Raw genomic sequence first — 26,757 nt, forward strand, 5'->3', positions numbered from 1 at the left:
TAATAAAATCATGATTTTCTTTACATTAAAACTGTGGAAAATCTGCATTTTATGTCAAAGGCCCGGAGGCCAACATTATGCATGTTCAAAGTTCTTCCAAAACCTTACTCAAAACATTTTCCACAGGCTTAAAGTAAAACTTACGAAAAGTCGAATTATTTGACCAATCTGCTGCCTTTAAAATTCCGCCCAAACTGAATCCTTTCACAAAGGCTTTACTAGCCATAGCCCCTCTTACCGAATGGGACCCGAAAACACTAATATCCACCCCTGCCTTGACCATCACATTTCTCACCCATCTCGCCAAAGTAGGAGTAGACACAGCCTTATAAGGATTAACATATGAAATCAATAACTGCTTACAATCTGCACCCCTCAAAGCAGAAGTCCTTTTTTCATATTCTTTCAGGCATTTAACCACACACAAAACACTCTCACCCTCTAAAAAAGGATACAAAATTGTTCTTGACATAGTCTTCGTCCTTCTTTTAACCTCAAAACACACTCCCTCTGGTTGATAAAACCTAGAATTTACATCCAAAGCCCTAATATCTGATACCCTCTGTAGTAATCCATGTTACCATGTTAGTCCAGCATTCTCTGTTAGGATTGTTATCTTACATTTCCACTGTAACATTCCATGCACTGATCAGCCATTCTCTACTGGGCTTCTGCTGGAGGTGGTTGTTCAAGCTGTCTGTCCCAATAAAGCTACAGACTTCTACTTGGCCTCTTGAGTCTATTTACTACATAAATTTGGCGACGACCGGGATCTTCAATTAACCATCAAAAATCTTCAAACTCTACAACTATTTTTTTTTAAGAAAAGAACCCGCATTCTCAAGAACCTTTTCCTAGTGAAGTCAAGGGATACTGACAGCGTTCACCTGCACAGCTTAAAGAAAATTAAGGTATTTCTGTTTTATGTGTGTAAAGATTGCACCAGCGGCAGTTTTGTCTTTCTGTGCCTTGATTGCACCAGCGGCAGTTTGTGTTTATTGCCCTTATATTTACCTCGCTTAAACTAGCGATATGTCTACATTTAAAAACTGCCCAGCGCTTAGTTGCCACCTTAACGTGACTTTTGTCTGCCAGAGCGCTACATTTTTATAGTTTTTCTTCTTTATTGACTGTTCGTTGTACTTGCATCATTTAAACTTACTTAACGAGCGCCTCTGCCAACTCGAGCGTTCACACGAGCGCTTCCATCTACGCGAGTGTTTACACGAGCGCTTCCATCTACGCGAGCCTGCTTCCATTGCTCCAGCGCTCCTGTCTCTGACTCATTACCGCGTCATTTCCTCTTCGTCATCACGCACGCATCACGCTTTCGCGTATGCGTTCCAGCAGCCATATTGTGTCCCACGTTTCCATGGAAACCACCACGATCGCTTGCAAGCAGTAATCACGATCGTTTCTTCAGTCCTTTGCCTCATTACAACGCGCTTCAAAACCACGTTTCTACATAAGAATATACTGTTTCCCACAGCGTTTTTTTTTTCTGTTTCTTTATTTCAAGAAAAAGAGGGAGATTTGAAGCAACAAAACTTAAAATTCTTGTGGAACTGCTATCTTTGGATAACGGTGACTACTTTTATTATTTTCTATAATTAGTCATTCTACTTCTGTGGACTTCTCTCATTTTTGTGAAATTATAATTGTAACTATTTACTATGTCTAACAATATTCCTTCCCCTGCACACTTCTTACCTACAGCAGGTGATCCTAAAGTAGAATGGGATCTTTGGTACCCTACATTTCTAGCTTATGTAGATGTTGTTGAAGAGGACGGTTGTTCTCCTAAAAGGAAGCTAGCATTGTTAAAGAATTGTCTGGATGGTGCCGGACTCAAAGAGTTACAAAGTTTACCTCCCATAGATAGTACTGGTGCTGGGGATTTAAATGTTTTTGATATCGTCATTAAACAACTAAGTACTAGGTTTGGAAGAAAAATTAACATCGTAATGGAAAGATTTAAATTTTATTCCAGAATACAAAAAGAGGATGAGTCCTTTGAAAATTACGTAGCTGCTTTGCGCACCCTGGCTGGGTCTTGTGCTTTTGAAACCATCAACTTCGAACAGGTTTTGAGGGACCAAATTATGATGCGTACTAAGAGTAAAAAAATCCAAGAACGTCTTTGGATGGGTACTGATTCCTCCCTTAGTGCTGTACTGAATATTGCCAAAGGCATTGAACAGTCCGAACTTTTTGTGAACGAGATTAGAGGTCAAGATACCAAATCTAAGGTAGTCATTCCTGAAGTCTCTTTACTCAAAAATGTTAATAACTTTAAGAAGAGTTCTTTCCCTCCCAGAAAAGATTTCTCTGGTAGAGAAAGTAAGTTTCCTGTTAAAAAATTCCAGATTATTTGCTATAGGTGTGGTGCCAATGATCACGTGGGTAATTACAGAGGTTGTCCAGCTTGGAACAAGATTTGCAAAAAGTGTAAAAAATCTGGTCACTTTAGCAAAATGTGTAAGTCTCCTCAAAGAGTAAATTTTCTGTCTTATGAAGAATTTGATGATACTGAACAACCTTCTGAAATCAACACTCTGTTATGTGTAGGTGATTCAGAATGCAAAGGTTTTCCCACTGATATTATCACCATTAATGGTAAGGAAATTTCAATGTTGATTGACTCCTGCGCCTGGTACACCATTATTGGGAAAAATGTTTTCAGTCGACATTGGCATTCAACCAAGTTGTTACCACCAGACATAAATCCTGGTGGGTACACGGGTAAGAAAATTGACGTTGAGGGTTACATGTGGGCAGAGATCAAATTCAAGGACAGATCCATTAATGGGAAGGTTTATGTATCATCCAAAGGAGCTTCCATTTTATGTTGGCCTCATCAGTACGACCTAGGCATTAAACTTGACCCCAATGCCTCCCCTCCGGTATACGTAGTTCCTCCTGAAAATGACTTCATCTCACAATTAAAAAACAAATTCTCATCTATCTTTTCAGACAATTTGGGGACCTTTGTGAACTTTAAACACCGCATCATTCTTAAGGACTCAGCCATACCCATTCGACATAGAGTGAGGAACGTTCCTCTGGCTTATCGTGAAAAGTTAAAGGGTATTCTTTCGGATTTAGTAGATAAGAAAATTATTAAGCCAGTTGAGTCCTCTCCATGGGTTTCGCCAGTGGTTTTGTCACTCAAGAGCAATGGCGAACTCCGTCTATGTGTTGACCTACGGAGTTTAAATAAGGAAATTTGGATTGATAGACATCCCCTACCCCACATCCACAAACTTATCTCCACTCTGTCTGGGGCATCGGTATTCTCCACACTGGATTTGACTAGTGCATACCATCAGGTATTGTTACACGAAGAATCAAAATTCCTAACAACCTTCATCACGCCGGAAGGCATGTTTCAATATTGCCGCATGCCTTTCGGCTTAGCCAGTGCAGCTTCTGTGTTCCAGAGGCTGATGAAAACTGTGTTAGAGGGTTGTTTGGGTGCAATTGCATTTCAGGATGATATCCTCATTTATGGTAAGAATCATGAGGAGCACGATGCTAACCTAGAGAAAGTTCTTAAGTCTGTCCAGGAAAAAGGTTTAACGCTAAAATTGTCAAATGCAAGTTCAGACAGAGCAAAGTAGAATATCTTGGTCATGAGATTTCTTCAGAGGGCATTAAACCTAAGTTCAACCATATACAGAGTATTTTAAAAGCTCCGGCACCGCCAAATAAGGAACAATTAGTCTCCTTCTTAGGTTTAACTGAATTCTATAGTAAATTTGTTCAGAATTATGCCTCCAAAGTACACTCTTTAAGGTCTTTACTAAAGAAAGATGTAAAATTCAGCTGGTGCAAAGACCAGCAATTCGCTTTTGACACCATGAAACAGGAAGTAGCTAATGCTCCGTTTCTCAGACCTTTTAATCTGGGTAAAGAATGTATAGTATGTGTGGATGCAAGCAATACTGGCTTGGGCGCTGTTTTAATCCAGAAAAATGAAGGTGTAGAGCATGTGATTTCGTACGCTTCCAGGACATTGCGTGGTGCTGAATACAATTATTCCACCATAGAAAAGGAACTCTTGGCATGTACTTGGGCTTGTGAGCATTTCAGGCAGTTCATTTGGGGTACCAGTTTTCGTTTAAGAACTGACCACAAGCCTTTGATACACATGTTAGCAGCTGGTGGTGGAAGAACTTTAACTGCGCGTTTGGCCCGTTTGGCTGCCAAACTACAAGAGTTCCAGTGCATTGTAGAGTATATTCCTGGTCGCTTAAACGTACATGCCGACTGCATGTCCAGGTTACCCCTAGTCAATTCTATTTGGTCTCATTTTTCTGACTCTGATGTAGTTTTCAACATTGATGACGTTGAACTGCGCGGACGAACTCGCCCCACTGAGGACCCCGCCTAGCAGACCCGGCAGGAAGAAGGCCCCATGGTTCACCGACGAACGCAAGAGCTCCAAGAAGAACTGCCGAGCCCTCGAGAAAGTCTGGAGAAGGGAACCGACACCGGACAACAGGACCTCCTTCAAACTTGCCACCCGGAAACACCACCAGCTGATCCGCGCCGCCAAGAAAACAGCATTCAAGGACTGGTTGGACAACAACGCACACAACTGCAAGGAACTCTTCAACATCGTGAAAGAGCTTTCCAACCCCAGCGCAGGAAACAACGACATCACCCCATCGCAAGACCTCTGCAACTCCCTCGCTTCATACTTCCACAACAAGATCGCGGACATACACAACAGCTTCAACAACCAACCAATGCACACCATGACCGAGCAACCACCCCCCACCACCACCCTCCACGCCTGGACCCCGATCAGCACCGAAGACACCATCCGCACGATGAACTCCATCCACTCCGGATCACCGACCGACCCCTGCCCTCACCACGTCTTCAACAAGGCCGACGCTGTCATCGCACCCCACCTGCGAGACATCATCAACACATCCTTCGACACCACCATCTTCCCTGAGAGCTGGAAACACGCCGAACTCAGCGCTCTACTCAAGAAACCAACAGCGGACCCCACCGACCTCAAGAATTACCGCCCCATCTCGCTCCTCCCGTTTCCAGCCAAAGTCATCGAGAAGACCGTCAACAAGCAGATGGCCGCCTTCCTCGAGATGAACGGATCCCTCGACCCCTCACAGTCCGGCTTCCGAGCCAACCACAGCACCGAGTCCGCCCTCATCGCCGCCACCGATGACATCCGAGCCCTGATGGACAATGGAGAAACAGCGGCCCTCATCCTCCTAGACCTCTCCGCGGCATTCGACACGGTCTGCCACCGCCCCCTAGTACGGCGCCTCAGCAACATCGGAATCCAGGACAAGGCGCTGGAATGGATCATCTCCTTCCTCGACGGAAGAACACAGAGAGTCCGCCTACCACCGTACAAGTCAGAGGCCTCTGAAGTCATCTGCGGCGTCCCCCAAGGATCATCTCTGAGCCCCACCCTCTTCAACGTCTACATGAGCCCCCTCGCGGCCATCGTACGCAAACACAACCTCAGCATAATCTCCTACGCCGACGACACCCAGCTGATCCTCTCCCTCACCAACGACCCCGCCGCCGCCAGAGCCAACCTGCACGAAGGGATGAAAGAGGTAGCCGAGTGGATGACGACCAGCCGCCTGAAACTGAACTCGGACAAGACGGAGGTCCTCATCCTGGGCTCCTCACCCTCCGCCTGGGACGACTCCTGGTGGCCTCCCGCCCTGGGCACCGCACCCAAACCGACAGACCATGCACGCAACCTGGGCTTCATCCTGGACCCCTCCCTCTCCATGACCAGGCAAGTCAACAACGTCTCCTCGGCGTGCTTCAACATCCTACGCATGCTACGGAAGATCTTCTGGTGGATCCCCACCGAGACCAGGAAGACCGTCACCCAGGCCCTCGTCACCAGCCGACTGGACTACGGCAACGCCCTCTACGCCGGTACCACCGCCAAGCTCCAGAAGAGACTCCAGCGGATCCAGAACGCCTCAGCCAGACTCATCCTCGACATCCCACGAACCAGCCACATCTCCGGACATCTGAAAGACCTTCACTGGCTCCCCGTCAACAAAAGAATCACCTTCCGCCTCCTCACCCATGCACACAAAGCCCTACACGACCAAGGCCCGAGCTACCTCAACAGCCGAGTCAACTTCTACGCTCCCAAACGCCACCTCCGATCAGCCAACCACGCCCTCGCCGCCGTCCCCCGCATCCGAAGAGCGACTACAGGAGGAAGGTCCTTCTCCTACCTGGCTGCCAAGACCTGGAACTCCCTCCCGACCGACCTGCGCCTGACCCAAGACCACCTCTCCTTCAGGAAGAAGCTGAAGACCTGGCTGTTCGAGCAGTAGCGGCACCCCCCCCCCCCCCCCCCCCAGCGCCTTGAGACCCTACGGGTATGTAGCGCGCTTTATAAGTGTCACTGATTGATTGATTGAATGAATGCAACGGTACAGGTTTATCTACTGGCATTTCTGAGGTTGCTTGGAGAGAAGCAATGTGTAACGACACTTGTTTATCTGGTGTTGTAGATTATTTACAGCATGGTTGGCCTCAAGAAAGGTATTTATCTGGTGACGTTCTATCTTTCTTTAAAGTTAAGGATGAACTTATGTTTAACCAGGGTTTCGTGTCTCGTAGTGACAAGATTGTCCCTCCTTCCTCCTTAAGAGAAAATATCGTTTCTATGGCACATGAGGGTCATATGGGTATGTCTAGCACCAAAAGACGTATCCGTGAGTTTTACTGGTGGCCTGGCATTGACCGGATGGTTGATAGGTGGGTAAGTTCCTGCCCTCCGTGTGCCAATAGCGACAAAACTGTAAAACCCTTGTCTACAGAGATTTCTCCCATCGAGTTTGTCAACTGTCCCTGGAAGAAACTAGGTATCGATATTGTTGGACCTCTTTCCTTGTCCCCGAACAAAGAAGTTTTTGCTTTAGTTTTAATCGATTACTTTTCCAAATGGCCTGAGCTCAAGATTGTAGATAAGATTGGCTCTACACAGGTTGTCCAGTTCCTGGATGAAGTCTTTTGTAGAGAAGGTATTCCAGCTGAAATTGTGTCTGATAACGGTCCGCAGTTTGTCAGTAAGGAGTTTGGGTCTTTTCTTGAGAGATGTGGTATAGTCCACAAAAGAGTGTCCAATTATAATCCCCAGGCCAATGGTCAGACAGAACGCTTTAACAGGGTTATCAAGGAGTCTATCCAGTTGGCAGTTAAGAGTAACCTTGACTGGAAGAAAACCTTACGTGCTACCCTTTTATCCTATCGTACCTCCCCTAACTCTGTTACAGGCCTTTCTCCCTTTGAGATGCTTAGAGGTAGGAAACCTGGTTCAAAACTCCTTCCTTGGTGGATGAAAGTTAAGTTCCCTGCTGGTTCTTTTTTTGACCGCGATGAAGTTAGGGATAGAGTGTTGAGATACCAAGAGAAAATGAAAGGCTGTGCCTTGTCTTCTAGCAATTGCAGTAAGAAAATCAGTGTGGGTGATTTTGTTCGTGTCAAGTTTGGTAGATCTGTTGGGAACAGGTGGAACAAATGGTCTGACCCTTGCAAAGTTATCGAAGTTTTCTCCAAAGCTGTTCGTGTTGAAGGGGGGAAAGTGTGGAATTTCAGGAGAGTTTCTCTGTGTAGGAACCCGAATCTCTTGTCTTCTCCTCCACCTAAGAATCCCATTCATGAGGACCTTGTACCTTATTCTCCCATGGTTGACACTTTCATGCCGGAGAGTCAGGATTCAAATGTGCCTGTTCCTGTGGGCAATATTCCCTCTCAGAGTGTTCCCCCTACATCTGTTTCTGGTACACCTGTCAATGAGAGTTATGTTCCTACTCCTCTCAATGTAAGCAATGTTGACAATTCCTGCGTTCAAGTGGATGTGTCCATGCCTCCAAGCCCTGCTTCTCATGAAAATGCTCTTCCTGAATTTGTTCCTAGGAAAAGTTCTCGAGTTAAGCAAATTCCTGTAAAGTTACTTGATTATCGTTGTTGAATTTTCTCTCCCCTTTTCTTTCTTATTTCTTGTTTTAATTCTTTTTTCTCCTTAGCGTATTAGTTTTTTTGTTTTTTTTCTTTCAAAGGGGGAAGGTGTGTAGTAATCCATGTTACCATGTTAGTCCAGCATTCTCTGTTAGAATTGTTATCTTACATTTCCACTGTAACATTCCATGCACTGATCAGCCATTCTCTACTGGGCTTCTGCTGGAGGTGGTTGTTCAAGCTATCTGTCCCAATAAAGCTACAGACTTCTACTTGGCCTCTTGAGTCTATTTACTACACCCTCCTAAACGAAACCAGACATAACAGCATCGTCATCTTCCATGTGAAGTATTTCAAATCCAACTCTGAATTTGACCCCCAACTTTCAAGCTCTCTCAACACCAAAGTAACATCCCAAAGTGAATCATACTTAGCCTTCGGCGGAATAACCACCCTAACACTTTTAACCAACCTCTTGACCAGAACATGCTGTCCAACCGGAACTCCATCCACCAAACCATGCCCTGCTGAAATAGCAGACCTACTTAGATTAACAGAATTATACGCCAAACCACTACAAAAAAGACCTGACAAATAATTTGCTACCTCTACCACAGGTGCTGAAATGGGATCCAAACCCCTCTCAACACACCAACCATTCCACTTTCTCCACGCTGACTCATACACCCTAGATGTCCCTTTAGACCATGACTTTGAGACAAGCTCCTCAGCCTCCTTTGATAAGCCCTGCATTTGCTAAATTCTCCTGAAATCAACCAAGCCATCAACTTCAGCTGTCCTGTGACCACCAGGTCGTGAAAGTTCCCCTGAACATCCATCAATATCTCCCTGAAATCTGGCAGAATTACCGGGTTCTCCACCAATAAATCCATTGCATCCGGGAACCATACCTGAGCTTTCCAGAAAGGAGTTATCAGAACCAACTCTAACTCCTCCCTTCTGACCTTGTTCAGAACTCTCTGAATCATAGAAAATGGGGGAAACGCATAACTCCTTCCCCCCTTCCAACTCTGCAGAAAAGCATCCACTCCCTTTGCCTCTGGATCCGGCCTCCAACTGTAAAACTCCTTCAACTGAGTGTTCAACCTGTCTGCAAACAGATCTACACTCAAAGGCCCCCACATTCTCTCCAGACTCAAAAAGACCTCTCTCTTCAACCTCCAACAGCTCGCATCCCTCAGGTATCTTGAATACCAATCCGCTTCTACGTTGCTCAACCCTGGTATGTACTGTGCCTGAACTACAATCTCCCCCTCCAGACAAAATTTCCAAAATTCCTTTGCAAGTTCCGCTAATCCTTTTGACCGAGGTCCACTCATCTTGTTTACATATTGAACCGCCGACAAATTGTCCATCTTCAGAAGAACACAACATTTGACTCTGTCCTTCACAAAACTCTTTATTGCGAAGGAGCCTGCCAGCAACTCCAAATAATTTATGTGCATTAATCCTTCCTCCTTCGACCATTGCCCCCCTGTCGAGGTCTCTCCACATCTCGCTCCCCATCCGTATAAACTCGCATCCGACTCTATCTCCACTTCTGGCATTGACCCAAATATTGCTCGTCCGTTCCAAGCTTCCAGACTCACCAACCACCACTCCAATTCCTCCTGAGATTCCTGATCTATCACAACCTTCTGAGAATACCTCACATCCTTCCTCAAATACTTTGCCTTCAACCTCTGTAACGCACGATAATGCAGGGGAGCAGGGAATATCGCCTGAATTGAAGAAGAAAGTAGACCCAAGAGACGCGCTAACTGCCTCAAAGTAATCCAGTCCGCCGACTTCACTCTCCTCACTTCTTTCCTGATCTTTCTCACCTTCTCCATCGGCAACCTCAACACACAATCCAACGTCCGTATCTGAAAACCTAAAAAGGTCATCACCTGTTTTGGATCCACACACGACTTCTCTTTGTTCACTACAAACCCCAAATCCTCTATTACTCTCACTGCAAACTCCGTATGATCCTTTGCCAACTTCCTCTCTTCTGCCATTATCAAGATATCGTCCAAATAGACTATCAGACGAACTCCTCTGGACCTCAACCAAGCCGCAATCGGCCTCATCACTTTGGTGAAGCACCACGGAGCTGACGTCAAACCGAAAGGGAGACTCTTGAACCTCCAGCGCCTTCCCAACCACCTGAACTGAAGGAAATCCCTTTGTTCCTGGCACATCGGAATTGTTAAATAAGCATCCTTTAAATCCAGTCTCGTTAACCAATCCCCCTTTCTCAACAGATCCCTCAGCATATGAATCCCCTCCATTCTGAAATGGTTGTAAACAACCCAATCTTTCAATTCCTTCAAATTGATTACCGGTCTCATCTTCTTGTCCTTTTTCTCTACAAGAAAAAGTTGCTTATAAAGCAACCCGGTACCTCCTCTGCAAGCTCTATTGCACCCTTTCTCTCCAACTCTAATACTTCTTTTGTTACCAACCTTTCCATCTCCTCTGAAAACCTTAATACCTTTGGAACCCTCAGTTGAACCGGGGTACTGATAAAGTCTATCCTGTATCCAACCACAGTTTCCAAAACCCATGGATCCTGTGTTATTTCCTGCCATCTGGAAACAAACTGGGCTAGTCTGCCGCCCAATTTTACTTCCATAAATAAAGGGTTTTGTAAGAAACTTACCTGATACTCCTCTCGGTCTCCTATCCGACCTTGCACTTCTTCCTCTCCCCCTCTGTCTTTGCGGGAAGAAACTTCCTTGATCGGACCTTGTAAATCCATATCCTCCTCCACTTCCATAACCAAATCCATATCCGTAACCTGTTCCATAGGGCCTGTTACCTCTACCATAAAATCCTCTGGTAACTCCAAAACCTCGGCCGGGGAACCGACCCCTTGTCCTCCCGGCTGAACCAAAAACACGTCTCATATCTTTCTGAGCCTTCTGTAAAGAATTAAATGTTCCCACGTACTTTGCCATATCTTTTACAAAGTCGTCACCGAACAGCAGCCCATCGCTCTGTTCACCCAACTCCTTGCCAGCCAAAACTGCAAGTTTTGGATCGATCTTGAACAAGATACTCTTTCTCCTCTCCTGACAGAGAGCCGCATTGGCATTCCCCAGCAAACAAATTGCACGTTGCACCCACTGACGCATTTCACTTACGTCAACACCAGTATTGTTGCTATGTGCTTCTTCGCACAAATCAAAAATCTTTGACAAAGGACCCAAAATATCCAGCATTCGATCCTGGCACCCTTTCAAGCCTTTGTCTAAACCCCTTCTTGGGTCTCTTCCCCCTTTGTTATTAATAAATGTCAGCATCTTTTGGTCCAATTCCGGAGTGAATGCCACTTTACTATTTAGGGTTGGCCTCGGGCACTCTGACCTCAGTCGAGTTCCTATCTCTTTTGGCATCTCCTTTCTGATCCAATAACGATTGTATTTTGCAACATGCTCTACAGGGGACCACTGTGGTGACAAAGGATGTTGTATAAGTAATGGATCAAACATTTGATCCCCTTGAGGGTCAACAAAATCCTCATACTCCAATTTAATCTGGTCATCTAACTTCCTCCTTTTAACCTTTACCTCTTCCACATCCGAATCCTCCAAACTTGAGCTACATGTAAGCTCCACATCCCCACTAGTAGAACTACTATCGCACGCCACAGAGCTATGTCCTTTCCTTTGTGCCTTTATAGCACTCACTTTGGCCTTTATAGCCTTCTCCTTTTGCTCTCTATTTTCCTTCTCCTTAGATGTCTTTCCTTTAATCTAGCACCAAAAGACGTATCCGTGAGTTTTACTGGTGGCCTGGCATTGACCGGATGGTTGATAGGTGGGTAAGTTCCTGCCCTCCGTGTGCCAATAGCGACAAAACTGTAAAACCCTTGTCTACAGAGATTTCTCCCATCGAGTTTGTCAACTGTCCCTGGAAGAAACTAGGTATCGATATTGTTGGACCTCTTTCCTTGTCCCCGAACAAAGAAGTTTTTGCTTTAGTTTTAATCGATTACTTTTCCAAATGGCCTGAGCTCAAGATTGTAGATAAGATTGGCTCTACACAGGTTGTCCAGTTCCTGGATGAAGTCTTTTGTAGAGAAGGTATTCCAGCTGAAATTGTGTCTGATAACGGTCCGCAGTTTGTCAGTAAGGAGTTTGGGTCTTTTCTTGAGAGATGTGGCATAGTCCACAAAAGAGTGTCCAATTATAATCCCCAGGCCAATGGTCAGACAGAACGCTTTAACAGGGTTATCAAGGAGTCTATCCAGTTGGCAGTTAAGAGTAACCTTGACTGGAAGAAAACCTTACGTGCTACCCTTTTATCCTATCGTACCTCCCCTAACTCTGTTACAGGTCTTTCTCCCTTTGAGATGCTTAGAGGTAGGAAACCTGGTTCAAAACTCCTTCCTTGGTGGATGAAAGTTAAGTTCCCTGCTGGTTCTTCCTTTGACCGCGATGAAGTTAGGGATAGAGTGTTGAGATACCAAGAGAAAATGAAAGGCTGTGCCTTGTCTTCTAGCAATTGCAGTAAGAAAATCAGTGTGGGTGATTTTGTTCGTGTCAAGTTTGGTAGATCTGTTGGGAACAGGTGGAACAAATGGTCTGACCCTTGCAAAGTTATCGAAGTTTTCTCCAAAGCTGTTCGTGTTGAAGGGGGGAAAGTGTGGAATTTCAGGAGAGTTTCTCTGTGTAGGAACCCGAATCTCTTGTCTTCTCCTCCACCTAAGAATCCCATTCATGAGGACCTTGTACCTTATTCTCCCATGGTTGACACTTTCATGCCGGAGAGTCAGGATTCAAATGTGCCTGTTCCTGTGGGCAATATTCCCTCTCAGAGTGTTCCCCCTACATCTGTTTCTGGTACACCTGTCAATGAGAGTTATGTTCCTACTCCTCTCAATGTAAGCAATGTTGACAATTCCTGCGTTCAAGTGGATGTGTCCATGCCTCCAAGCCCTGCTTCTCATGAAAATGCTCTTCCTGAATTTGTTCCTAGGAAAAGTTCTCGAGTTAAGCAAATTCCTGTAAAGTTACTTGATTATCGTTGTTGAATTTTCTCTCCCCTTTTCTTTCTTATTTCTTGTTTTAATTCTTTTTTCTCCTTAGCGTATTAGTTTTTTTTGTTTTTTTTCTTTCAAAGGGGGAAGGTGTGTAGTAATCCATGTTACCATGTTAGTCCAGCATTCTCTGTTAGAATTGTTATCTTACATTTCCACTGTAACATTCCATGCACTGATCAGCCATTCTCTACTGGGCTTCTGCTGGAGGTGGTTGTTCAAGCTGTCTGTCCCAATAAAGCTACAGACTTCTACTTGGCCTCTTGAGTCTATTTACTACACCCTCCTAAACGAAACCAGACATAACAGCATCGTCATCTTCCATGTCAAGTATTTCAAATCCAACTCTGAATTTGACCCCCAACTTTCAAGCTCTCTCAACACCAAAGTAACATCCCAAAGTGAATCATACTTAGCCTTCGGCGGAATAACCACCCTAACACTTTTAACCAACCTCTTGACCAGAACATGCTGTCCAACCGGAACTCCATCCACCAAACCATGCCCTGCTGAAATAGCAGACCTACTTAGATTAACAGAATTATACGCCAAACCACTACAAAAAAGACCTGACAAATAATTTGCTACCTCTACCACAGGTGCTGAAATGGGATCCAAACCCCTCTCAACACACCAACCATTCCACTTTCTCCACGCTGACTCATACACCCTAGATGTCCCTTTAGACCATGACTTTGAGACAAGCTCCTCAGCCTCCTTTGATAAGCCCTGCATTTGCTAAATTCTCCTGAAATCAACCAAGCCATCAACTTCAGCTGTCCTGTGACCACCAGGTCGTGAAAGTTCCCCTGAACATCCATCAATATCTCCCTGAAATCTGGCAGAATTACCGGGTTCTCCACCAATAAATCCATCGCATCCGGGAACCATACCTGAGCTTTCCAGAAAGGAGTTATCAGAACCAACTCTAACTCCTCCCTTCTGACCTTGTTCAGAACTCTCTGAATCATAGAAAATGGGGGAAACGCATAACTCCTTCCCCCCTTCCAACTCTGCAGAAAAGCATCCACTCCCTTTGCCTCTGGATCCGGCCTCCAACTGTAAAACTCCTTCAACTGAGTGTTCAACCTGTCTGCAAACAGATATACACTCAAAGGACCCCACATTCTCTCCAGACTCAAAAACACCTCTCTCTTCAACCTCCAACAGCTCGCATCCCTCAGGTATCTTGAATACCAATCCGCTTCTACGTTGCTCAACCCTGGTATGTACTGTGCCTGAACTACAATCTCCCCCTCCAGACAAAATTTCCAAAATTCCTTTGCAAGTTCCGCTAATCCTTTTGACCGAGGTCCACTCATCTTGTTTACATATTGAACCGCCGACAAATTGTCCATCTTCAGAAGAACACAACATTTGACTCTGTCCTTCACAAAACTCTTTATTGCGAAGGAGCCTGCCAGCAACTCCAAATAATTTATGTGCATTAATCCTTCCTCCTTCGACCATTGCCCCCCTGTCGAGGTCTCTCCACATCTCGCTCCCCATCCGTATAAACTCGCATCCGACTCTATCTCCACTTCTGGCATTGACCCAAATATTGCTCGTCCGTTCCAAGCTTCCAGACTCACCAACCACCACTCCAATTCCTCCTGAGATTCCTGATCTATCACAACCTTCTGAGAATACCTCACATCCTTCCTCAAATACTTTGCCTTCAACCTCTGTAACGCACGATAATGCAGGGGAGCAGGGAATATCGCCTGAATTGAAGAAGAAAGTAGACCCAAGAGACGCGCTAACTGCCTCAAAGTAATCCAGTCCGCCGACTTCACTCTCCTCACTTCTTTCCTGATCTTTCTCACCTTCTCCATCGGCAACCTCAACACACAATCCAACGTCCGTATCTGAAAACCTAAAAAGGTCATCACCTGTTTTGGATCCACACACGACTTCTCTTTGTTCACTACAAACCCCAAATCCTCTATTACTCTCACTGCAAACTCCGTATGATCCTTTGCCAACTTCCTCTCTTCTGCCATTATCAAGATATCGTCCAAATAGACTATCAGACGAACTCCTCTGGACCTCAACCAAGCCGCAATCGGCCTCATCACTTTGGTGAAGCACCACGGAGCTGACGTCAAACCGAAAGGGAGACTCTTGAACCTCCAGCGCCTTCCCAACCACCTGAACTGAAGGAAATCCCTTTGTTCCTGGCACATCGGAATTGTTAAATAAGCATCCTTTAAATCCAGTCTCGTTAACCAATCCCCCTTTCTCAACAGATCCCTCAGCATATGAATCCCCTCCATTCTGAAATGGTTGTAAACAACCCAATCTTTCAATTCCTTCAAATTGATTACCGGTCTCATCTTCTTGTCCTTTTTCTCTACAAGAAAAAGTTGCTTATAAAGCAACCCGGTACCTCCTCTGCAAGCTCTATTGCACCCTTTCTCTCCAACTCTAATACTTCTTTTGTTACCAACCTTTCCATCTCCTCTGAAAACCTTAATACCTTTGGAACCCTCAGTTGAACCGGGGTACTGATAAAGTCTATCCTGTATCCAACCACAGTTTCCAAAACCCATGGATCCTGTGTTATTTCCTGCCATCTGGAAACAAACTGGGCTAGTCTGCCGCCCAATTTTACTTCCATAAATAAAGGGTTTTGTAAGAAACTTACCTGATACTCCTCTCGGTCTCCTATCCGACCTTGCACTTCTTCCTCTCCCCCTCTGTCTTTGCGGGAAGAAACTTCCTTGATCGGACCTTGTAAATCCATATCCTCCTCCACTTCCATAACCAAATCCATATCCGTAACCTGTTCCATAGGGCCTGTTACCTCTACCATAAAATCCTCTGGTAACTCCAAAACCTCGGCCGGGGAACCGACCCCTTGTCCTCCCGGCTGAACCAAAAACACGTCTCATATCTTTCTGAGCCTTCTGTAAAGAATTAAATGTTCCCACGTACTTTGCCATATCTTTTACAAAGTCGTCACCGAACAGCAGCCCATCGCTCTGTTCACCCAACTCCTTGCCAGCCAAAACTGCAAGTTTTGGATCGATCTTGAACAAGATACTCTTTCTCCTCTCCTGACAGAGAGCCGCATTGGCATTCCCCAGCAAACAAATTGCACGTTGCACCCACTGACGCATTTCACTTACGTCAACACCAGTATTGTTGCTATGTGCTTCTTCGCACAAATCAAAAATCTTTGACAAAGGACCCAAAATATCCAGCATTCGATCCTGGCACCCTTTCAAGCCTTTGTCTAAACCCCTTCTTGGGTCTCTTCCCCCTTTGTTATTAATAAATGTCAGCATCTTTTGGTCCAATTCCGGAGTGAATGCCACTTTACTATTTAGGGTTGGCCTCGGGCACTCTGACCTCAGTCGAGTTCCTATCTCTTTTGGCATCTCCTTTCTGATCCAATAACGATTGTATTTTGCAACATGCTCTACAGGGGACCACTGTGGTGACAAAGGATGTTGTATAAGTAATGGATCAAACATTTGATCCCCTTGAGGGTCAACAAAATCCTCATACTCCAATTTAATCTGGTCATCTAACTTCCTCCTTTTAACCTTTACCTCTTCCACATCCGAATCCTCCAAACTTGAGCTACATGTAAGCTCCACATCCCCACTAGTAGAACTACTATCGCACGCCACAGAGCTATGTCCTTTCCTTTGTGCCTTTATAGCACTCACTTTGGCCTTTATAGCCTTCTCCTTTTGCTCTCTATTTTCCTTCTCCTTAGATGTCTTTCCTTTAATCTAGCACCAAAAGACGTATCCGTGAGTTTTACTGGTGGCCTGGCATTGACCGGATGGTTGATAGGTGGGTAAGTTCCTGCCCTCCGTGTGCCAATAGCGACAAAACTGTAAAACCCTTGTCTACAGAGATTTCTCCCATCGAGTTTGTCAACTGTCCCTGGAAGAAACTAGGTATCGATATTGTTGGACCTCTTTCCTTGTCCCCGAACAAAGAAGTTTTTGCTTTAGTTTTAATCGATTACTTTTCCAAATGGCCTGAGCTCAAGATTGTAGATAAGATTGGCTCTACACAGGTTGTCCAGTTCCTGGATGAAGTCTTTTGTAGAGAAGGTATTCCAGCTGAAATTGTGTCTGATAACGGTCCGCAGTTTGTCAGTAAGGAGTTTGGGTCTTTTCTTGAGAGATGTGGCATAGTCCACAAAAGAGTGTCCAATTATAATCCCCAGGCCAATGGTCAGACAGAACGCTTTAACAGGGTTATCAAGGAGTCTATCCAGTTGGCAGTTAAGAGTAACCTTGACTGGAAGAAAACCTTACGTGCTACCCTTTTATCCTATCGTACCTCCCCTAACTCTGTTACAGGTCTTTCTCCCTTTGAGATGCTTAGAGGTAGGAAACCTGGTTCAAAACTCCTTCCTTGGTGGATGAAAGTTAAGTTCCCTGCTGGTTCTTCCTTTGACCGCGATGAAGTTAGGGATAGAGTGTTGAGATACCAAGAGAAAATGAAAGGCTGTGCCTTGTCTTCTAGCAATTGCAGTAAGAAAATCAGTGTGGGTGATTTTGTTCGTGTCAAGTTTGGTAGATCTGTTGGGAACAGGTGGAACAAATGGTCTGACCCTTGCAAAGTTATCGAAGTTTTCTCCAAAGCTGTTCGTGTTGAAGGGGGGAAAGTGTGGAATTTCAGGAGAGTTTCTCTGTGTAGGAACCCGAATCTCTTGTCTTCTCCTCCACCTAAGAATCCCATTCATGAGGACCTTGTACCTTATTCTCCCATGGTTGACACTTTCATGCCGGAGAGTCAGGATTCAAATGTGCCTGTTCCTGTGGGCAATATTCCCTCTCAGAGTGTTCCCCCTACATCTGTTTCTGGTACACCTGTCAATGAGAGTTATGTTCCTACTCCTCTCAATGTAAGCAATGTTGACAATTCCTGCGTTCAAGTGGATGTGTCCATGCCTCCAAGCCCTGCTTCTCATGAAAATGCTCTTCCTGAATTTGTTCCTAGGAAAAGTTCTCGAGTTAAGCAAATTCCTGTAAAGTTACTTGATTATCGTTGTTGAATTTTCTCTCCCCTTTTCTTTCTTATTTCTTGTTTTAATTCTTTTTTCTCCTTAGCGTATTAGTTTTTTTTGTTTTTTTTCTTTCAAAGGGGGAAGGTGTGTAGTAATCCATGTTACCATGTTAGTCCAGCATTCTCTGTTAGAATTGTTATCTTACATTTCCACTGTAACATTCCATGCACTGATCAGCCATTCTCTACTGGGCTTCTGCTGGAGGTGGTTGTTCAAGCTGTCTGTCCCAATAAAGCTACAGACTTCTACTTGGCCTCTTGAGTCTATTTACTACACCCTCCTAAACGAAACCAGACATAACAGCATCGTCATCTTCCATGTCAAGTATTTCAAATCCAACTCTGAATTTGACCCCCAACTTTCAAGCTCTCTCAACACCAAAGTAACATCCCAAAGTGAATCATACTTAGCCTTCGGCGGAATAACCACCCTAACACTTTTAACCAACCTCTTGACCAGAACATGCTGTCCAACCGGAACTCCATCCACCAAACCATGCCCTGCTGAAATAGCAGACCTACTTAGATTAACAGAATTATACGCCAAACCACTACAAAAAAGACCTGACAAATAATTTGCTACCTCTACCACAGGTGCTGAAATGGGATCCAAACCCCTCTCAACACACCAACCATTCCACTTTCTCCACGCTGACTCATACACCCTAGATGTCCCTTTAGACCATGACTTTGAGACAAGCTCCTCAGCCTCCTTTGATAAGCCCTGCATTTGCTAAATTCTCCTGAAATCAACCAAGCCATCAACTTCAGCTGTCCTGTGACCACCAGGTCGTGAAAGTTCCCCTGAACATCCATCAATATCTCCCTGAAATCTGGCAGAATTACCGGGTTCTCCACCAATAAATCCATCGCATCCGGGAACCATACCTGAGCTTTCCAGAAAGGAGTTATCAGAACCAACTCTAACTCCTCCCTTCTGACCTTGTTCAGAACTCTCTGAATCATAGAAAATGGGGGAAACGCATAACTCCTTCCCCCCTTCCAACTCTGCAGAAAAGCATCCACTCCCTTTGCCTCTGGATCCGGCCTCCAACTGTAAAACTCCTTCAACTGAGTGTTCAACCTGTCTGCAAACAGATATACACTCAAAGGACCCCACATTCTCTCCAGACTCAAAAACACCTCTCTCTTCAACCTCCAACAGCTCGCATCCCTCAGGTATCTTGAATACCAATCCGCTTCTACGTTGCTCAACCCTGGTATGTACTGTGCCTGAACTACAATCTCCCCCTCCAGACAAAATTTCCAAAATTCCTTTGCAAGTTCCGCTAATCCTTTTGACCGAGGTCCACTCATCTTGTTTACATATTGAACCGCCGACAAATTGTCCATCTTCAGAAGAACACAACATTTGACTCTGTCCTTCACAAAACTCTTTATTGCGAAGGAGCCTGCCAGCAACTCCAAATAATTTATGTGCATTAATCCTTCCTCCTTCGACCATTGCCCCCCTGTCGAGGTCTCTCCACATCTCGCTCCCCATCCGTATAAACTCGCATCCGACTCTATCTCCACTTCTGGCATTGACCCAAATATTGCTCGTCCGTTCCAAGCTTCCAGACTCACCAACCACCACTCCAATTCCTCCTGAGATTCCTGATCTATCACAACCTTCTGAGAATACCTCACATCCTTCCTCAAATACTTTGCCTTCAACCTCTGTAACGCACGATAATGCAGGGGAGCAGGGAATATCGCCTGAATTGAAGAAGAAAGTAGACCCAAGAGACGCGCTAACTGCCTCAAAGTAATCCAGTCCGCCGACTTCACTCTCCTCACTTCTTTCCTGATCTTTCTCACCTTCTCCATCGGCAACCTCAACACACAATCCAACGTCCGTATCTGAAAACCTAAAAAGGTCATCACCTGTTTTGGATCCACACACGACTTCTCTTTGTTCACTACAAACCCCAAATCCTCTATTACTCTCACTGCAAACTCCGTATGATCCTTTGCCAACTTCCTCTCTTCTGCCATTATCAAGATATCGTCCAAATAGACTATCAGACGAACTCCTCTGGACCTCAACCAAGCCGCAATCGGCCTCATCACTTTGGTGAAGCACCACGGAGCTGACGTCAAACCGAAAGGGAGACTCTTGAACCTCCAGCGCCTTCCCAACCACCTGAACTGAAGGAAATCCCTTTGTTCCTGGCACATCGGAATTGTTAAATAAGCATCCTTTAAATCCAGTCTCGTTAACCAATCCCCCTTTCTCAACAGATCCCTCAGCATATGAATCCCCTCCATTCTGAAATGGTTGTAAACAACCCAATCTTTCAATTCCTTCAAATTGATTACCGGTCTCATCTTCTTGTCCTTTTTCTCTACAAGAAAAAGTTGCTTATAAAGCAACCCGGTACCTCCTCTGCAAGCTCTATTGCACCCTTTCTCTCCAACTCTAATACTTCTTTTGTTACCAACCTTTCCATCTCCTCTGAAAACCTTAATACCTTTGGAACCCTCAGTTGAACCGGGGTACTGATAAAGTCTATCCTGTATCCAACCACAGTTTCCAAAACCCATGGATCCTGTGTTATTTCCTGCCATCTGGAAACAAACTGGGCTAGTCTGCCGCCCAATTTTACTTCCATAAATAAAGGGTTTTGTAAGAAACTTACCTGATACTCCTCTCGGTCTCCTATCCGACCTTGCACTTCTTCCTCTCCCCCTCTGTCTTTGCGGGAAGAAACTTCCTTGATCGGACCTTGTAAATCCATATCCTCCTCCACTTCCATAACCAAATCCATATCCGTAACCTGTTCCATAGGGCCTGTTACCTCTACCATAAAATCCTCTGGTAACTCCAAAACCTCGGCCGGGGAACCGACCCCTTGTCCTCCCGGCTGAACCAAAAACATGTCTCATATCTTTCTGAGCCTTCTGTAAAGAATTAAATGTTCCCACGTACTTTGCCATATCTTTTACAAAGTCGTCACCGAACAGCAGCCCATCGCTCTGTTCACCCAACTCCTTGCCAGCCAAAACTGCAAGTTTTGGATCGATCTTGAACAAGATACTCTTTCTCCTCTCCTGACAGAGAGCCGCATTGGCATTCCCCAGCAAACAAATTGCACGTTGCACCCACTGACGCATTTCACTTACGTCAACACCAGTATTGTTGCTATGTGCTTCTTCGCACAAATCAAAAATCTTTGACAAAGGACCCAAAATATCCAGCATTCGATCCTGGCACCCTTTCAAGCCTTTGTCTAAACCCCTTCTTGGGTCTCTTCCCCCTTTGTTATTAATAAATGTCAGCATCTTTTGGTCCAATTCCGGAGTGAATGCCACTTTACTATTTAGGGTTGGCCTCGGGCACTCTGACCTCAGTCGAGTTCCTATCTCTTTTGGCATCTCCTTTCTGATCCAATAACGATTGTATTTTGCAACATGCTCTACAGGGGACCACTGTGGTGACAAAGGATGTTGTATAAGTAATGGATCAAACATTTGATCCCCTTGAGGGTCAACAAAATCCTCATACTCCAATTTAATCTGGTCATCTAACTTCCTCCTTTTAACCTTTACCTCTTCCACATCCGAATCCTCCAAACTTGAGCTACATGTAAGCTCCACATCCCCACTAGTAGAACTACTATCGCACGCCACAGAGCTATGTCCTTTCCTTTGTGCCTTTATAGCACTCACTTTGGCCTTTATAGCCTTCTCCTTTTGCTCTCTATTTTCCTTCTCCTTAGATGTCTTTCCTTTAATCTAGCACCAAAAGACGTATCCGTGAGTTTTACTGGTGGCCTGGCATTGACCGGATGGTTGATAGGTGGGTAAGTTCCTGCCCTCCGTGTGCCAATAGCGACAAAACTGTAAAACCCTTGTCTACAGAGATTTCTCCCATCGAGTTTGTCAACTGTCCCTGGAAGAAACTAGGTATCGATATTGTTGGACCTCTTTCCTTGTCCCCGAACAAAGAAGTTTTTGCTTTAGTTTTAATCGATTACTTTTCCAAATGGCCTGAGCTCAAGATTGTAGATAAGATTGGCTCTACACAGGTTGTCCAGTTCCTGGATGAAGTCTTTTGTAGAGAAGGTATTCCAGCTGAAATTGTGTCTGATAACGGTCCGCAGTTTGTCAGTAAGGAGTTTGGGTCTTTTCTTGAGAGATGTGGCATAGTCCACAAAAGAGTGTCCAATTATAATCCCCAGGCCAATGGTCAGACAGAACGCTTTAACAGGGTTATCAAGGAGTCTATCCAGTTGGCAGTTAAGAGTAACCTTGACTGGAAGAAAACCTTACGTGCTACCCTTTTATCCTATCGTACCTCCCCTAACTCTGTTACAGGTCTTTCTCCCTTTGAGATGCTTAGAGGTAGGAAACCTGGTTCAAAACTCCTTCCTTGGTGGATGAAAGTTAAGTTCCCTGCTGGTTCTTCCTTTGACCGCGATGAAGTTAGGGATAGAGTGTTGAGATACCAAGAGAAAATGAAAGGCTGTGCCTTGTCTTCTAGCAATTGCAGTAAGAAAATCAGTGTGGGTGATTTTGTTCGTGTCAAGTTTGGTAGATCTGTTGGGAACAGGTGGAACAAATGGTCTGACCCTTGCAAAGTTATCGAAGTTTTCTCCAAAGCTGTTCGTGTTGAAGGGGGGAAAGTGTGGAATTTCAGGAGAGTTTGTCTGTGTAGGAACCCGAATCTCTTGTCTTCTCCTCCACCTAAGAATCCCATTCATGAGGACCTTGTACCTTATTCTCCCATGGTTGACACTTTCATGCCGGAGAGTCAGGATTCAAATGTGCCTGTTCCTGTGGGCAATATTCCCTCTCAGAGTGTTCCCCCTACATCTGTTTCTGGTACACCTGTCAATGAGAGTTATGTTCCTACTCCTCTCAATGTAAGCAATGTTGACAATTCCTGCGTTCAAGTGGATGTGTCCATGCCTCCAAGCCCTGCTTCTCATGAAAATGCTCTTCCTGAATTTGTTCCTAGGAAAAGTTCTCGAGTTAAGCAAATTCCTGTAAAGTTACTTGATTATCGTTGTTGAATTTTCTCTCCCCTTTTCTTTCTTATTTCTTGTTTTAATTCTTTTTTCTCCTTAGCGTATTAGTTTTTTTGGTTTTTTTTCTTTCAAAGGGGGAAGGTGTGTAGTAATCCATGTTACCATGTTAGTCCAGCATTCTCTCTTAGAATTGTTATCTTACATTTCCACTGTAACATTCCATGCACTGATCAGCCATTCTCTACTGGGCTTCTGCTGGAGGTGGTTGTTCAAGCTGTCTGTCCCAATAAAGCTACAGACTTCTACTTGGCCTCTTGAGTCTATTTACTACACCCTCCTAAACGAAACCAGACATAACAGCATCGTCATCTTCCATGTCAAGTATTTCAAATCCAACTCTGAATTTGACCCCCAACTTTCAAGCTCTCTCAACACCAAAGTAACATCCCAAAGTGAATCATACTTAGCCTTCGGCGGAATAACCACCCTAACACTTTTAACCAACCTCCTGACCAGAACATGCTGTCCAACCGGAACTCCATCCACCAAACCATGCCCTGCTGAAATAGCAGACCTACTTAGATTATCAGAATTATACGCCAAACCACTACAAAAAAGACCTGACAAATAATTTGCTACCTCTACCACAGGTGCTGAAATGGGATCCAAACCCCTCTCAACACACCAACCATTCCACTTTCTCCACGCTGACTCATACACCCTAGATGTCCCTTTAGACCATGACTTTGAGACAAGCTCCTCAGCCTCCTTTGATAAGCCCTGCATTTGCTAAATTCTCCTGAAATCAACCAAGCCATCAACTTCAGCTGTCCTGTGACCACCAGGTCGTGAAAGTTCCCCTGAACATCCATCAATATCTCCCTGAAATCTGGCAGAATTACCGGGTTCTCCACCAATAAATCCATCGCATCCGGGAACCATACCTGAGCTTTCCAGAAAGGAGTTATCAGAACCAACTCTAACTCCTCCCTTCTGACCTTGTTCAGAACCCTCTGAATCATAGAAAATGGGGGAAACGCATAACTCCTTCCCCCCTTCCAACTCTGCAGAAAAGCATCCACTCCCTTTGCCTCTGGATCCGGCCTCCAACTGTAAAACTCCTTCAACTGAGTGTTCAACCTGTCTGCAAACAGATCTACACTCAAAGGCCCCCACATTCTCTCCAGACTCAAAAACACCTCTCTCTTCAACCTCCAACAGCTCGCATCCCTCAGGTATCTTGAATACCAATCCGCTTCTACGTTGCTCAACCCTGGTATGTACTGTGCCTGAACTACAATCTCCCCCTCCAGACAAAATTTCCAAAATTCCTTTGCAAGTTCCGCTAATCCTTTTGACCGAGGTCCACTCATCTTGTTTACATATTGAACCGCCGACAAATTGTCCATCTTCAGAAGAACACAACATTTGACTCTGTCCTTCACAAAACTCTTTATTGCGAAGGAGCCTGCCAGCAACTCCAAATAATTTATGTGCATTAATCCTTCCTCCTTCGACCATTGCCCCCCTGTCGAGGTCTCTCCACATCTCGCTCCCCATCCGTATAAACTCGCATCCGACTCTATCTCCACTTCTGGCATTGACCCAAATATTGCTCGTCCGTTCCAAGCTTCCAGACTCACCAACCACCACTCCAATTCCTCCTGAGATTCCTGATCTATCACAACCTTCTGAGAATACCTCACATCCTTCCTCAAATACTTTGCCTTCAACCTCTGTAACGCACGATAACGCAGGGGAGCAGGGAATATCGCCTGAATTGAAGAAGAAAGTAGACCCAAGAGACGCGCTAACTGCCTCAAAGTAATCCAGTCCGCCGACTTCACTCTCCTCACTTCTTTCCTGATCTTTCTCACCTTCTCCATCGGCAACCTCAACACACAATCCAACGTCCGTATCTGAAAACCTAAAAAGGTCATCACCTGTTTTGGATCCACACACGACTTCTCTTTGTTCACTACAAACCCCAAATCCTCTATTACTCTCACTGCAAACTCCGTATGATCCTTTGCCAACTTCCTCTCTTCTGCCATTATCAAGATATCGTCCAAATAGACTATCAGACGAACTCCTCTGGACCTCAACCAAGCCGCAATCGGCCTCATCACTTTGGTGAAGCACCACGGAGCTGACGTCAAACCGAAAGGGAGACTCTTGAACCTCCAGCGCCTTCCCAACCACCTGAACTGAAGGAAATCCCTTTGTTCCTGGCACATCGGAATTGTTAAATAAGCATCCTTTAAATCCAGTCTCGTTAACCAATCCCCCTTTCTCAACAGATCCCTCAGCATATGAATCCCCTCCATTTTGAAATGGTTGTAAACAACCCAATCTTTCAATTCCTTCAAATTGATTACCGGTCTCATCTTCTTGTCCTTTTTCTCTACAAGAAAAAGTTGCTTATAAAGCAACCCGGTACCTCCTCTGCAAGCTCTATTGCACCCTTTCTCTCCAACTCTAATACTTCTTTTGTTACCAACCTTTCCATCTCCTCTGAAAACCTTAATACCTTTGGAACCCTCAGTTGAACCGGGGTACTGATAAAGTCTATCCTGTATCCAACCACAGTTTCCAAAACCCATGGATCCTGTGTTATTTCCTGCCATCTGGAAACAAACTGGGCTAGTCTGACGCCCAATTTTACTTCCATAAATAAAGGGTTTTGTAAGAAACTTACCTGATACTCCTCTCGGTCTCCTATCCGACCTTGCACTTCTTCCTCTCCCCTTCTGTCTTTGCGGGAAGAAACTTCCTTGATCGGACCTTGTAAATCCATATCCTCCTACACTTCCATAACCAAATCCATATCCGTAACCTGTTCCATAGGGCCTGTTACCTCTACCATAAAATCCTCTGGTAACTCCAAAACCTCGGCCGGGGAACCGACCCCTTGTCCTCCCGGCTGAACCAAAAACACGTCTCATATCTTTCTGAGCCTTCTGTAAAGAATTAAATGTTCCCACGTACTTTGCCATATCTTTTACAAAGTCGTCACCGAACAGCAGCCCATCGCTCTGTTCACCCAACTCCTTGCCAGCCAAATCTGCAAGTTTTGGATCGATCTTGAACAAGATACTCTTTCTCCTCTCCTGACAGAGAGCTGCATTGGCATTCCCCAGCAAACAAATTGCACGTTGCACCCACTGACGCATTTCACTTACGTCAACACCAGTATTGTTGCTATGTGCTTCTTCGCACAAATCAAAAATCTTTGACAAAGGACCCAAAATATCCAGCATTCGATCCTGGCACCCTTTCAAGCCTTTGTCTAAACCCCTTCTTGGGTCTCTTCCCCCTTTGTTATTAATAAATGTCAGCATCTTTTGGTCCAATTCCGGAGTGAATGCCACTTTACTATTTAGGGTTGGCCTCGGGCACTCTGACCTCAGTCGAGTTCCTATCTCTTTTGGCATCTCCTTTCTGATCCAATAACGATTGTATTTTGCAACATGCTCTACAGGGGACCACTGTGGTGACAAAGGATGTTGTATAAGTAATGGATCAAACATTTGATCCCCTTGAGGGTCAACAAAATCCTCATACTCCAATTTAATCTGGTCATCTAACTTCCTCCTTTTAACCTTTACCTCTTCCACATCCGAATCCTCCAAACTTGAGCTACATGTAAGCTCCACATCCCCACTAGTAGAACTACTATCGCACGCCACAGAGCTATGTCCTTTCCTTTGTGCCTTTATAGCACTC

This window comes from Lissotriton vulgaris, chromosome 1_2 (genome assembly GCF_964263255.1).
Source record: "Lissotriton vulgaris chromosome 1_2, aLisVul1.2, whole genome shotgun sequence".
NCBI classification, from domain to species: Eukaryota; Metazoa; Chordata; class Amphibia; order Caudata; family Salamandridae; genus Lissotriton; species Lissotriton vulgaris.